The 10,513-nt window shown below is 37.3% G+C and overlaps 3 long non-coding RNA genes across 4 annotated transcripts; 1 reads left to right on the top strand and 2 right to left on the bottom strand.

Annotated features, from left to right (window-relative positions):
- Positions 1-457: 457 nt before the first annotated feature.
- On the bottom strand, positions 458-2,647 carry LOC126981603 (uncharacterized). Its single transcript, XR_007734000.1, has 2 exons — positions 2,553-2,647; positions 458-2,146 (listed from the first exon to the last, which is right to left on the bottom strand). It is a non-coding gene; the product is annotated as an uncharacterized LOC126981603 (long non-coding RNA).
- A 355-nt stretch (positions 2,648-3,002) lies between these two features.
- On the bottom strand, positions 3,003-5,616 carry LOC126981602 (uncharacterized). Its single transcript, XR_007733999.1, has 4 exons — positions 5,248-5,616; positions 4,188-4,375; positions 3,472-3,914; positions 3,003-3,330 (listed from the first exon to the last, which is right to left on the bottom strand). It is a non-coding gene; the product is annotated as an uncharacterized LOC126981602 (long non-coding RNA).
- A 181-nt stretch (positions 5,617-5,797) lies between these two features.
- Positions 5,798-9,916, top strand: LOC126981604 (uncharacterized). Of its 2 annotated transcripts, none has more exons than XR_007734001.1 (3): positions 5,798-6,421; positions 7,217-7,236; positions 9,629-9,916. It is a non-coding gene; the product is annotated as an uncharacterized LOC126981604 (long non-coding RNA). The 2 variants fall into 2 exon arrangements; XR_007734002.1 differs by having other exon boundaries at positions 7,217-7,283.
- Positions 9,917-10,513: the final 597 nt, after the last annotated feature.

The raw sequence follows: 10,513 nt of genomic DNA, 5'->3' as shown, positions 1-10,513 counted from the left end.
GTTCTAAGGATAATTACTTCTAGGGTAAATTTTATGCATTATCAGTACTTCTTAAGACTAATCAAAGATGGAAACTGCATAGAAGAAAGAAACATCTTAGAATAAGGTGTATCTTATAATAGTGAACTCCTTTTCTTGTTACTACTTCTGTTGAGTTTTCTAAAATAATACCTGATGTATAATTGAATATGTGAGTCATGACATATCTGAATTGTTAACTTTATTTTTTTCATTAAGCATGTTTTTTAATAATAGCATTGTATATCAAACAGTAAAATGAAGCAGTGTTCTAAATTGCATAAATAATTCAACTTTCATTACTAATGCAAATATTCGTTATCCTGTTTTGAGTATAAATTAGACAATTTATTAGGATAATTTGCTTACATCTTCAACTTATGTTGACATGGGTTGGATCATGACGATGTACTCTAAAGCAACAAATAAAACAAGCATCATAATTTCAGAATAGCTATACTTAATTAACAGTCCTAATTTACAGTGGTAATACCATTCAATTTGGTCACCAATGGTACAAAAAAATGGAAGCATATCAGTGTGAGCCTGGAATTAGTGTTTAAAAGGATTTTGGAGCGATGCAGAGTATGGGTTAGCGTACATTGTAGTGCAGTACCAAATGATACGTACTTTTTTTTTTTACATCATGTGTGGTGGCCAAGGGCAAAACTAAAAGAAATTGATTGATAAACAAAAAAGCCCACTTAGATTGCCACACCCAAAGTGAAGCAGTCACCCATCTTAGGAACAAGCTGTATGAGTAAAAACTTCCAGGATTAAGGAAAAGTAGATTTAGGTAGGCAGAAATGGAAAAGTTTTACCAGGCAGGGTGTGAGCTCAGAAGCACAATTTTTGAGAACAATAGGAAGGACTCCTTCAGGTCCTCAAGTCTCCCGAAGATTAAATCCAGAGAGGGTATGAAAAACATAATTACAAAGAATCTTAATAGTCAGAGTTGGGTGGAGAAGGAGGAACAAGACCAGAATCAGCCAGAGTTGAGTTTTCGGCAAAGGTTTGAGCAAAGAGTTCAGCCTTAGAGATAGAAAGTGACTGATGTGGACCCATCGGGTTGAAATAGAGGACGGAAAGAAGAAGAGAAATTGGAGATTTTTTTGGCTAGATGCCAGAAATCACGAGGGGAGTTAGAAGGTAACAGGTTTTGATATTTTCAATTGATGAAGGAGTTTTTGGCTAATTAGAGATCAGGTCTGGCATGATTTCTGGCAGAAATATAAAGAGCATGAGATTCAGGAGAAGGATGACTTAGTGACCACTACCATGTGATTTGGCATTGGCCACATTGTTCCTAACATTTTCCGCTAGGTTTCGAGGACGTTTAGCTCCCTTTTGCACACACACACCCACACCCACAGTGTGAAGAAAGCTGTTAAATTGATTTGAGGTTTTAACAGATCTTAGCCTCTGGACGAACATTTTAAGAGCTGAGACTGAATCCTCATTACCAAATTTTTTGGATGTTTTTAAAAGCTCTGCTACAGCAATATTGGTCTCATCATGAATGTTGTCAGCTAAAGATGAAGAGCCCCCATGATCACTGCTAGTTTGAGATGACACCGATGCTGTTTCCATACTGCAGCTAGGAGAAATTTCTTCAGCATCCCCTTTGACCTCAAAATTTAATTCACAGGCTTCCTCACTCTTTCCAAACTTCACTGCAGCTTCAATGTTGCTTTTACTAGCTTCATCACTTTTAATTTCTTTCAGTGTCTTGAAGAAATTTTCACTGGGGGCGTCCTTCTGCCCTAGAGCCAACACTGCCAACTGGTGACGGGTATTACTGTTCAGCATAGGCATTTGAGGAACTGTTAGATTTGCACTGTCTGCACATACAGCTTGGTGTTTGCAGACTGCACCAGTATTTCCTTTTGTGCACGTGCAAATACCAATATTTAGATCCACCTCATACATTTGTCCTGGATTAGTTTCACTTCCCACTCGGTACAACCCACTCCCCAAGGGTACAACACTTTCTAAAGGCAGTTTGGTGACATTCATTCTCTTCGTATGCCTTCTGTTGAGTGCTACATCCACTATCCGTTGTTTCATAAAGGAGTTGAAGATTTCAGCCATAAACATTACAAGTTGTGCAGTGTTATATGCCTTACATCTGAAAAAAAAAAAGAATTAGTTTGGATTTCAGGGGACGGAGGGGGTTAGAAGAGTAGTACCATGGGACATTATGTATGCAGATGATGTGGTTTTGGTTGGTGAGACTAAGCAAGAAATGGAGGAGAGGACAGAGGAGTGGCGAGTAGCATTGGAGAGTCGAGGACTCATCAAAAACAGCGCCCCGGATAAAACGGGCTAATAACGCTGAATAGAAGAAGAAGTATGGATTTCAGGGCTCTTGAACAGTATTGTTCATGGATTTTGCAGGATAAAAATTTAAGATTCTATTGGAGAGCCTGGTAAAAGGATGATGGGTTAAGTAATGCTGTTTACTTGAAGAGTTACTAAATAATTTTTCAGAGAACAGTAACAGAATAGCAAATTCAATTTAGTTTAATCCTTACCTATTAAGGACATTATCCTTTATGATGCACATTGTTGATTCGCAATAGTTATTAGTGTTGTGACCCCTCAACAATGCACCTGCTCTGTAGGCAATGGCCCACTCTCTTCTGTGGTCCAAGGTGTTTAGTTAGCTGAAATTTTGAATTAAATTTACTATTATTTGAATAATTACAGACACCTCACAAGATAAAGGGTAAAAAAGTCAACAATGTGTTCCATGTTTCAGGTAGAAAAAAAAATACTGGTAGAAGGGCTATTGTCATGAGACTTTTCTTATTTTAATTACTCTTTTGTTATTCAGGCTATGCATTATAGAGTGAGGTGTGAATGCAGAACACCCTATGTGGCTGGATGTGTGGCTGACCTTAATCAAAGGGAAGTCTTAGGGGCAGGTGTATTAGTGTCGTTGGAAGGATTTACATTTAAAACACATATTCTATTATTACCTCTTGAAATTGGGATATTTCTGAAGAAGAGGATGGTGCTGAACTTTCTCCAGTTGATCTTCAAATCTGTCAATTGACTCGGCATGAAGAAGTAGTTTAACTGCACTCATCAATTCTTGTCTATCATTCTTATTGATTCCATGTTTAGAATCAAGAAGCCAGCGCCATACTTGTTGGAGAACATGAAAAATGCAGAGGTATTGTTTTGAATTAGGCCAAATGGCTGCCAATGCATTTCTTTCTGCATTGCAGTTGTCTGTCATGAAATTTTGTGGACCTCCTTGACCAAAAAATCCATCCTCCCCAATCGCCTCCTTTACCATACCAAATCCTGCAAAGGATAAAGTACAAAATTATATTAGCTGCTTTCCTTGACACTTGAATACCTAAAACAGATTTCTAATACTTAAACACTTATACACATTTTAATTGAGAATTAAGAAACAAGCTAGTATAGGCCTACATTAAATACCTTTTGTTAGTGTTGCTTCATCTTGAGATGAGGTGAACAGGACAGCCAATGGTACAGCCCCAGCTGGTCCTGAACAGAGAAGTGGTATCACTGCTCTGTTGACCTGATCAACACAACTTGTTGCATCAACAAATACAACTTCTCCAGCTTCTTGCAACAGCTTGTGTGCCCTCATCATGAATGGGGTGACCAAAACAACTGCAAATTGATTCCCTTCATTGTGTATCTTTATAATGAGGTCCGTATTTTTTCATCGTATGTCTTGATGGCATCAAACATTGACGGCGTATTCAGTCCTCCATGTTCCTTTTTCTTCCATGTACTCCACATATACTCGACGGACTTCGGAGAAGGATTTATTGATTTCTTGGCTTGATTGTACAAGTCTTCGTCGAGTTCCATCTTCAGCAAATGGTGCCTGTAGGCTTGTCCAGGTGCCATACCTGTATGCATAATACTATTGTTATGTTCAACTCAACATACACAGTTATGTGTATATTGTACCTGACACTTACTTATGTAAATTATAACAAAATCAATTGCATACTTTCACAGCATGTAAAATTTCTTCATGCAATTTCTTCTTATTTGTAAAATTAAAACAGTTGATATATGTTCACCTCATTACAGCAACATTAACATGCATCAGGAACAACAAATAATTTCAAATTCCATTGCTTATGCATAAAAAAATCAATATGCATTTTATCATTTACCTTGTCTGAAATAGTTTTCAAACATCTCTCTGGTGCATGGAGAAACTCTCAGCTGATTTAATACATCAGCTGTATCTAAGGGGTGGTTATGCTGTCCAGTAATCTTCATGAAGCATGGAAAACTTCTTATATCTTCAGGAGATCTTGCATGAACCAACCGGATGGTAGCATCCATGAACACCTTGCAACTGTGAAGTGAAAAAAGACAACAAGCATTAGTAATTTGCAAGAAGAACACAATAATATGAGGTACATGCCAGAGTACTTAAGGAGGGTGAAGATATTATTTCTGAGGCACTTAGGTTAATTTTTTATAGATCACTGAGATTTGCAGAGATACCTAAGGACTGGAAGTTAGCTAATGTTACACCAATTAAAAAAAAAAGGTAGGAAGGACCATGCTAGTAATAATAGGTCTGTCTGTTTGACCTGTGTAGTACCTATATATGTAAGGTATATATTAGAGAAGATTATTATTAAGAATAGCATTTGATATAATTTGAATAAGTATATATTGATTTGAGTAATTTAGCATGGATTTAGATAAGGTAGATCTTGTCTTACTAATTTACTTCTGTTCATAGAGTATATTACCGAACAGTTAGAGGGTAATAGCATAGATGTTACTCATTTAGATTTTAGCAAAGCTCTTGATAAAGTACCACATAAGAGATTAGTGCACAAACTGAGATTACATGGGATAGGAGGTGGATTAGTTAAGTGGATATGTGAGAGGATGAGCGATAGGAACCAGGGAGTAGTATTAAATGTGAAATGTCAATGGATAGATAAGTTATGTGAAGGACTGAGCCCTGTTCACGGGCTTTTCATATTGCATTAGCGAGCTGTACTGTACATTTTTGTAGTGTTAATGCATGTATTACATTAGTGTAATGACGAAGTCACTCTGTGACTGACACAGGACAACCTTGTTGGGCCTTGATGACCCTTTGCTGTTCCCTAATATATTTTATGTTACTAATCTCGAGGGAGTTAACTAGAACACTAGAAAACATAACAAAGCATAGCGTAGGACTTACTGATTAAATTAGTAACTTACCCTGTGTAGGTCTTCTTGATGCCCGCGTGGGTCTCTTTGCCATGGTGACACATCAGTTGTTGGCGAAATAATTTCATTTTTCCTACAGAGAACATCTTGAATGAATTGAAGCACACATTATTCTTTAGGAAAAATGCATTTTTCCAGCGTTCAAAGACCTCTTCACTTTTAACATTTGTCCTAAATGTTACACAGTCCTTTTGTTTCACAAAATCGTGGATCTCAAAGCCATCCACACGGTAGGTATCATCCACCACACGGTCTTCGCTGATCACAATTACTTCTCCTTCTTCATCCACCACATGGGACTTCGATGTAAAGTTGTCTGGCCCAACTGCTGGCTCCATGTCTGAAAAGTCTGGCGCCAGTTATTGGGCTACTAAAACCTGATGTTGTTATAAATTACAATATCCTTTGAAGGGCATATATCTTGAACCAAGGGTGTAAAGTGAACGTACATAAATTAAAATGATACAAAATTTGCATATGCATGCTTTCCTTTATTTTAAATACAGTATTAGCGTATTTCAGCTAAAAGGTAATCTCGTTTATGTGAGACGGAATTACAGTCAAACTGGCCAAAGCTAACAGTGTTCTCATGTGATGCTCTTGCATTCGGGCATATAAATATAGTGTTTTTACATATTAAATGACACTTGCACATCGTATGACAGAGACGTAGTTGTATAGAAATACATATGCATGCATGTATGCATTATAAATGGGCATAAGCACATACTGGCATAGGTTTTTTTTGGTCAAGGTGTTGGCAATACGATCGTGGGAGGAGCCATGCGACCGGAGGGCGGGGCTTGTATGGATTCACCTTGGGTTCAGGAATATGCGCAGGTTGGCGTTTTTTATGCCAAAAACGTCTTTTTTGGCATTTTTTTATGTGTTTGGCAGAAAAATCTGCTGGTTGGCATTTTTTCAGAAATTGGCATTTTTCTTGGCGTATTTTTATTGATAAATCATTGCTTTAAAAAGACTTATCGGTAACACGATTATTTATAGAATGAGATGGGAACTCTGATTCAAGGAGCATTTAATTCAGCTACCCAAACTTTAGTACCCCTTTAAAAAGTCAATTTTCTTTCACTCCTGAGGGTGGCTCGCGGGGGCCCGGGTAACTTTGTAAACATTGGCCAGCTGACGCAGGTACCGGGTGTAGTAGGTAAGTTTGCTGCAAGAAACAGACACTTTTCTTTCTTTACCTGCTTGTCTGTTGACTTTTGAGTGATGGAGGTGACGTGAACGTTATTGTGATATTAATAGATAGATTGTAATGTCCATTACTTGATTTGGTTAATATTTAGTAAAGAGCGGCAAGAGAATTGGCATACCTTACTTATCTTCACTAATGCAGTTTTTTATTCTATTCACTGATACCGATTATATATTGGGGAAATTAGTTTTTATTACTTTTGGTTGAAGAAAGTCTCGAGGGGGTCAAAAACGAGGATTGTGGTAGGTAAGTAATCTATGCAAAATATTACGAGGATTAGGTTACATTAAAACAGAAGGGGGCTCGAGGGGGCGAAGCCCCCCGTTAATCTAGGTTAGGTTAGGTTAGGTTAGGTTACATTTAGATTAATTACATTTAATTTTCTTTTTTTGTGGCAGCCGTCGGTTGAGGGGGGCAGAGCCTCCCCCCGTTAATCTAGGTTAGGTTTGGTTAGGTTAGGTTAATTACCTAAGCTATATTTAGATTTGCTCTGTGGCGGGGCGTATATTGAGTGAACTGAAAATACTCTCTGCATGCAAAACTTTCCTCAGGCGTTGATTTTGAGGCTTTTCCAGGTAAGCGTTTTACTATGAGGGATTTTTTTTTCCCAAAAATCAATCGTCTCCCCAGAAAAAATAATATCTCCAATGCAAAAAGCGTCAAAATCTACGCTTGAGAAAATAGTTTTGAATGCCAAAGTCGTCCGCCGGTGTTTTCTAAATATTTATCATTGATTTGTTTTAGGAGTCGTCTCATAACAAGAGGTGAGGCTGCCCTATAATGAATGACCGGCTGACGGAGTGACGGTCGGGTACCTATTTGTCTAATCTGCGACAAACATACACCATTATGTCAAAAAAATGGAAGAGTTTATATGACTCCTCCAGAAAATTTAACAGCAACAAAAAAACAACCTCCCTCCATGCCATATCCTGGTTTTTACAGACTACGAATATAGTCCAACCCATGATGCACATACACAGTCCTAGGATATGGGTTCGAGAGAGATAAATGACCATATACTGCTGCGTGGTACTGAAGAGGTTAAAGATGAGTGGGAATTTTTTTTTTTTGTGATGGTTCTGGTGAAGCCTTCTGCAAGCTCTGTCACTGCAATTTGGTTCCAAGGTTGTCTTCCCTTCAAAATCATGAAAAATCGGATAAGCATCAAAAGCGACAGGCTGCAATACCTTACACATCTGCTCTGAAGGTCAGTCCAAATGTGTCTGATGAAGTGAAACGTGCTGAGCTGGAGATAGCCACTGCCATATGCTGTCACTGCTCCACTATATCGGTTGACCACATTAGTGATATCATCAAGCGAAATGGAAAAGGAAGTACTCTTGGTAAAATCAATATTCATCGTACAAAATGTAGCAAAATATTGACCGAGGTTATTTCCCCTGCTTATGTGGAAGAGTTGAAATCAGATGTTCTGGGGCAAAAATTTGCTATACTTGTTGATGAATCAACTGATGTTGCATCAAAAAAGTTACTTTGCGTTGTCATCAGGTATTTCAGTAGATCAGAAAAGAAAATTGTGACAGAATTAGTTGAACTAGTTGAAGTGAGTGAAGCTACAGGTGAGGCATTGTTTCAAGCAATAAAGAATTCAATCGAAAAGTTAGGATTGTCATTGAAAGACTGCATAGGGTATGCTAGTGATGGAGCATCAGTCATGACTGGCACTCACAATTCAGTGTGGAGTAGGATTCATGAGGAATCTCCCAATTGTGTCCAGATGAAATGCATCTGCCATTCCTTGGCTTTGTGTGTTCAGGCAGCATTTAAAAAGCTTCCTGCAAGTCTTGGATTTCTGTTGGCAGAAATCCCTAAATGGTTTTCTAAAAGTGCCATAAGAAGAGAAGCTTTTAGTACACTCTTCAGTATAATGGATCCTTGTGAGGAAAGGAAAGGAACACCACTGCCATTTCAGCAAGCATCAGTCACTAGATGGTTGGTAAGAGGAAAAGTGATGAACAATATTTTGTTCAACTGGGAAGAACTGAAAGCTTATTTTATGTGTGCAGAAAAACAGTCCACACCTGATTGTATGTACAAAGCAAGGGTTCTTCATGGGATGCTCAATGATCATATCAATTTTCTGTATATGCATTGTCTCACACCACTGATTGCTGAATTTGAAAGAGTAAATGCATACTTTCAGTTAACGGATGCAGATCCACAAAGTCTAGAAGAAGAATTAAGATGTCATTATCAGAGTCTGTGTGCTAGGGTAAAAAATTACCAAGGGGAGATCCTGCCAGTGGAGGAAGTTGACTTTGGAGCTAAATTTGCACAAGAGGTACAGAGACATTTAGAAAAATATCCAGAATCTGAAGAAAGAATTCAAGAAGTGAAGGTGCGATGCCTTGCTTTTATCAATGAGGCCATACAGCAGTTAGAAAGGCGCCTTCCTCCCACTCAAAATACATTCAAGAGCTTATTGGCTTTGAACCCGGTAAAAATTCTGAGTCAGTTTGAGAGGGTAAAGTTTAAAGATCTTCCTTTCCCACATTTGGTTGAAAACAATTTTGTCAAAATTGAAGAACAATACAGGAAAATTTTGCATGTAGACTGGTGCGAGGAACCTGTGTTCAGCGGCAAAATACCAGAAAACAGCACAGATTTTTGGGTTGGTGTAGGTTCAAAAAAGGTAATAGACTCCCACCCCTTCAAGGAAATATCTGACTATGCACTATCATGCTTAGTGACTCCTGTCAGTAATGCTGTCGTTGAGAGGGTGTTCTCACATGTGACTTACGTGAAGAACAAATTAAGAAATAGGATGGGAGTGAAGATGTTGGATGCAGTTATCCGCATCCGCACTCACCTACATTTTAGAGGTAGATGTTGCAAGGATTTTGTACCTAGTCAAACTATGTTTGAGCTTTTCTCCAGTGAAAATATGTATAAAGGGAGCAGTTCATCAGATGTTTCTGAATTTGAAAATGATGATGTTTTTGATTACATTTAGATTTGTAGTAGAAAAGTCACTAAATCTTAAATTTATTTCAGAGTTTATGGGATTAAATTTTATTTTAAAGGATGTCAAACAGTCTGTTTAGGAACTTTAATAAACATTATCATGAATAGAATGAAGTAATATATATGATTTTGTGTTAACATCTTTCTTTTCTTTTCTTTCTTTTACAGCCTGTCTCACAAGATGGTGATTTATTACAGTATTGGAAATTAATGATGATGGACATGCTTTTGGTATTCATTGAATGTGATATTATTTTGTATTATTGATTTAGTCGCTATATGCCACGTTAAAGAGAAATAAATAAAGTAATATATTTGATTGTATGTGTTAATATCTTTTTCCTTTTATTAAATTACAAAGAGCAGCTACATATGTTTTAAAGGGTGGTGGTTTGTTGAATTATTGGAATTCACTGATGATAGGCATGAATGATATGCATTTTGACATTGATTGTATGTGTTGTTATTGTATTTTAATTAGTCAAGTTATATATCTTCCTAGTTAAAGGAAATTTTATAGTATATATATATATATATATATATATATATATATATATATATATATATATATATATATATATATATATATATATATATATATACATTATTTTTATGCAACACATTTGTAAAAACAGAATGCAGTAAATTTTGCACATTGAGAATAAAAAGGTTGGCATTTTTCTTGGCATATTTAGAAAAAAAATTGGCATTTTTTTGTAGAGTTTGGTCAAAAGTTGGCATTTTTCGTGACAGAAAATCTGGCAACCCCCGGGTCACGGTGTGACACTCACCGCGCCGACTGTTGATGGGTGACTGTCTGACTGAGCACCGCGGGCATTCGCTGCCTCTGATGTTCGTTCGTGCGTTGGTTTCAGACATGCGCACGCCTTTGCGGCGTCCCTGATTGGTTAATTTGTTTGAACACAACCAATGAAAAAAATCATAATTAATTAAGCCAATCACATTGTTTCATTTTATCCGAGGAGGGCAGAGCAGTTGAATTTGAATTAGTTTGAGGAAGATGTCCGTGTGTGCAGGTTGCGAGCTGACTTA

The sequence above is a fragment of the Eriocheir sinensis genome, chromosome 48 (assembly GCF_024679095.1).
Source record: "Eriocheir sinensis breed Jianghai 21 chromosome 48, ASM2467909v1, whole genome shotgun sequence".
Lineage (NCBI taxonomy): Eukaryota > Metazoa > Arthropoda > Malacostraca > Decapoda > Varunidae > Eriocheir > Eriocheir sinensis.
Note: the sequence above shows the minus strand (reverse complement) of the source record. Positions and strands in the feature narration are given on the sequence as shown.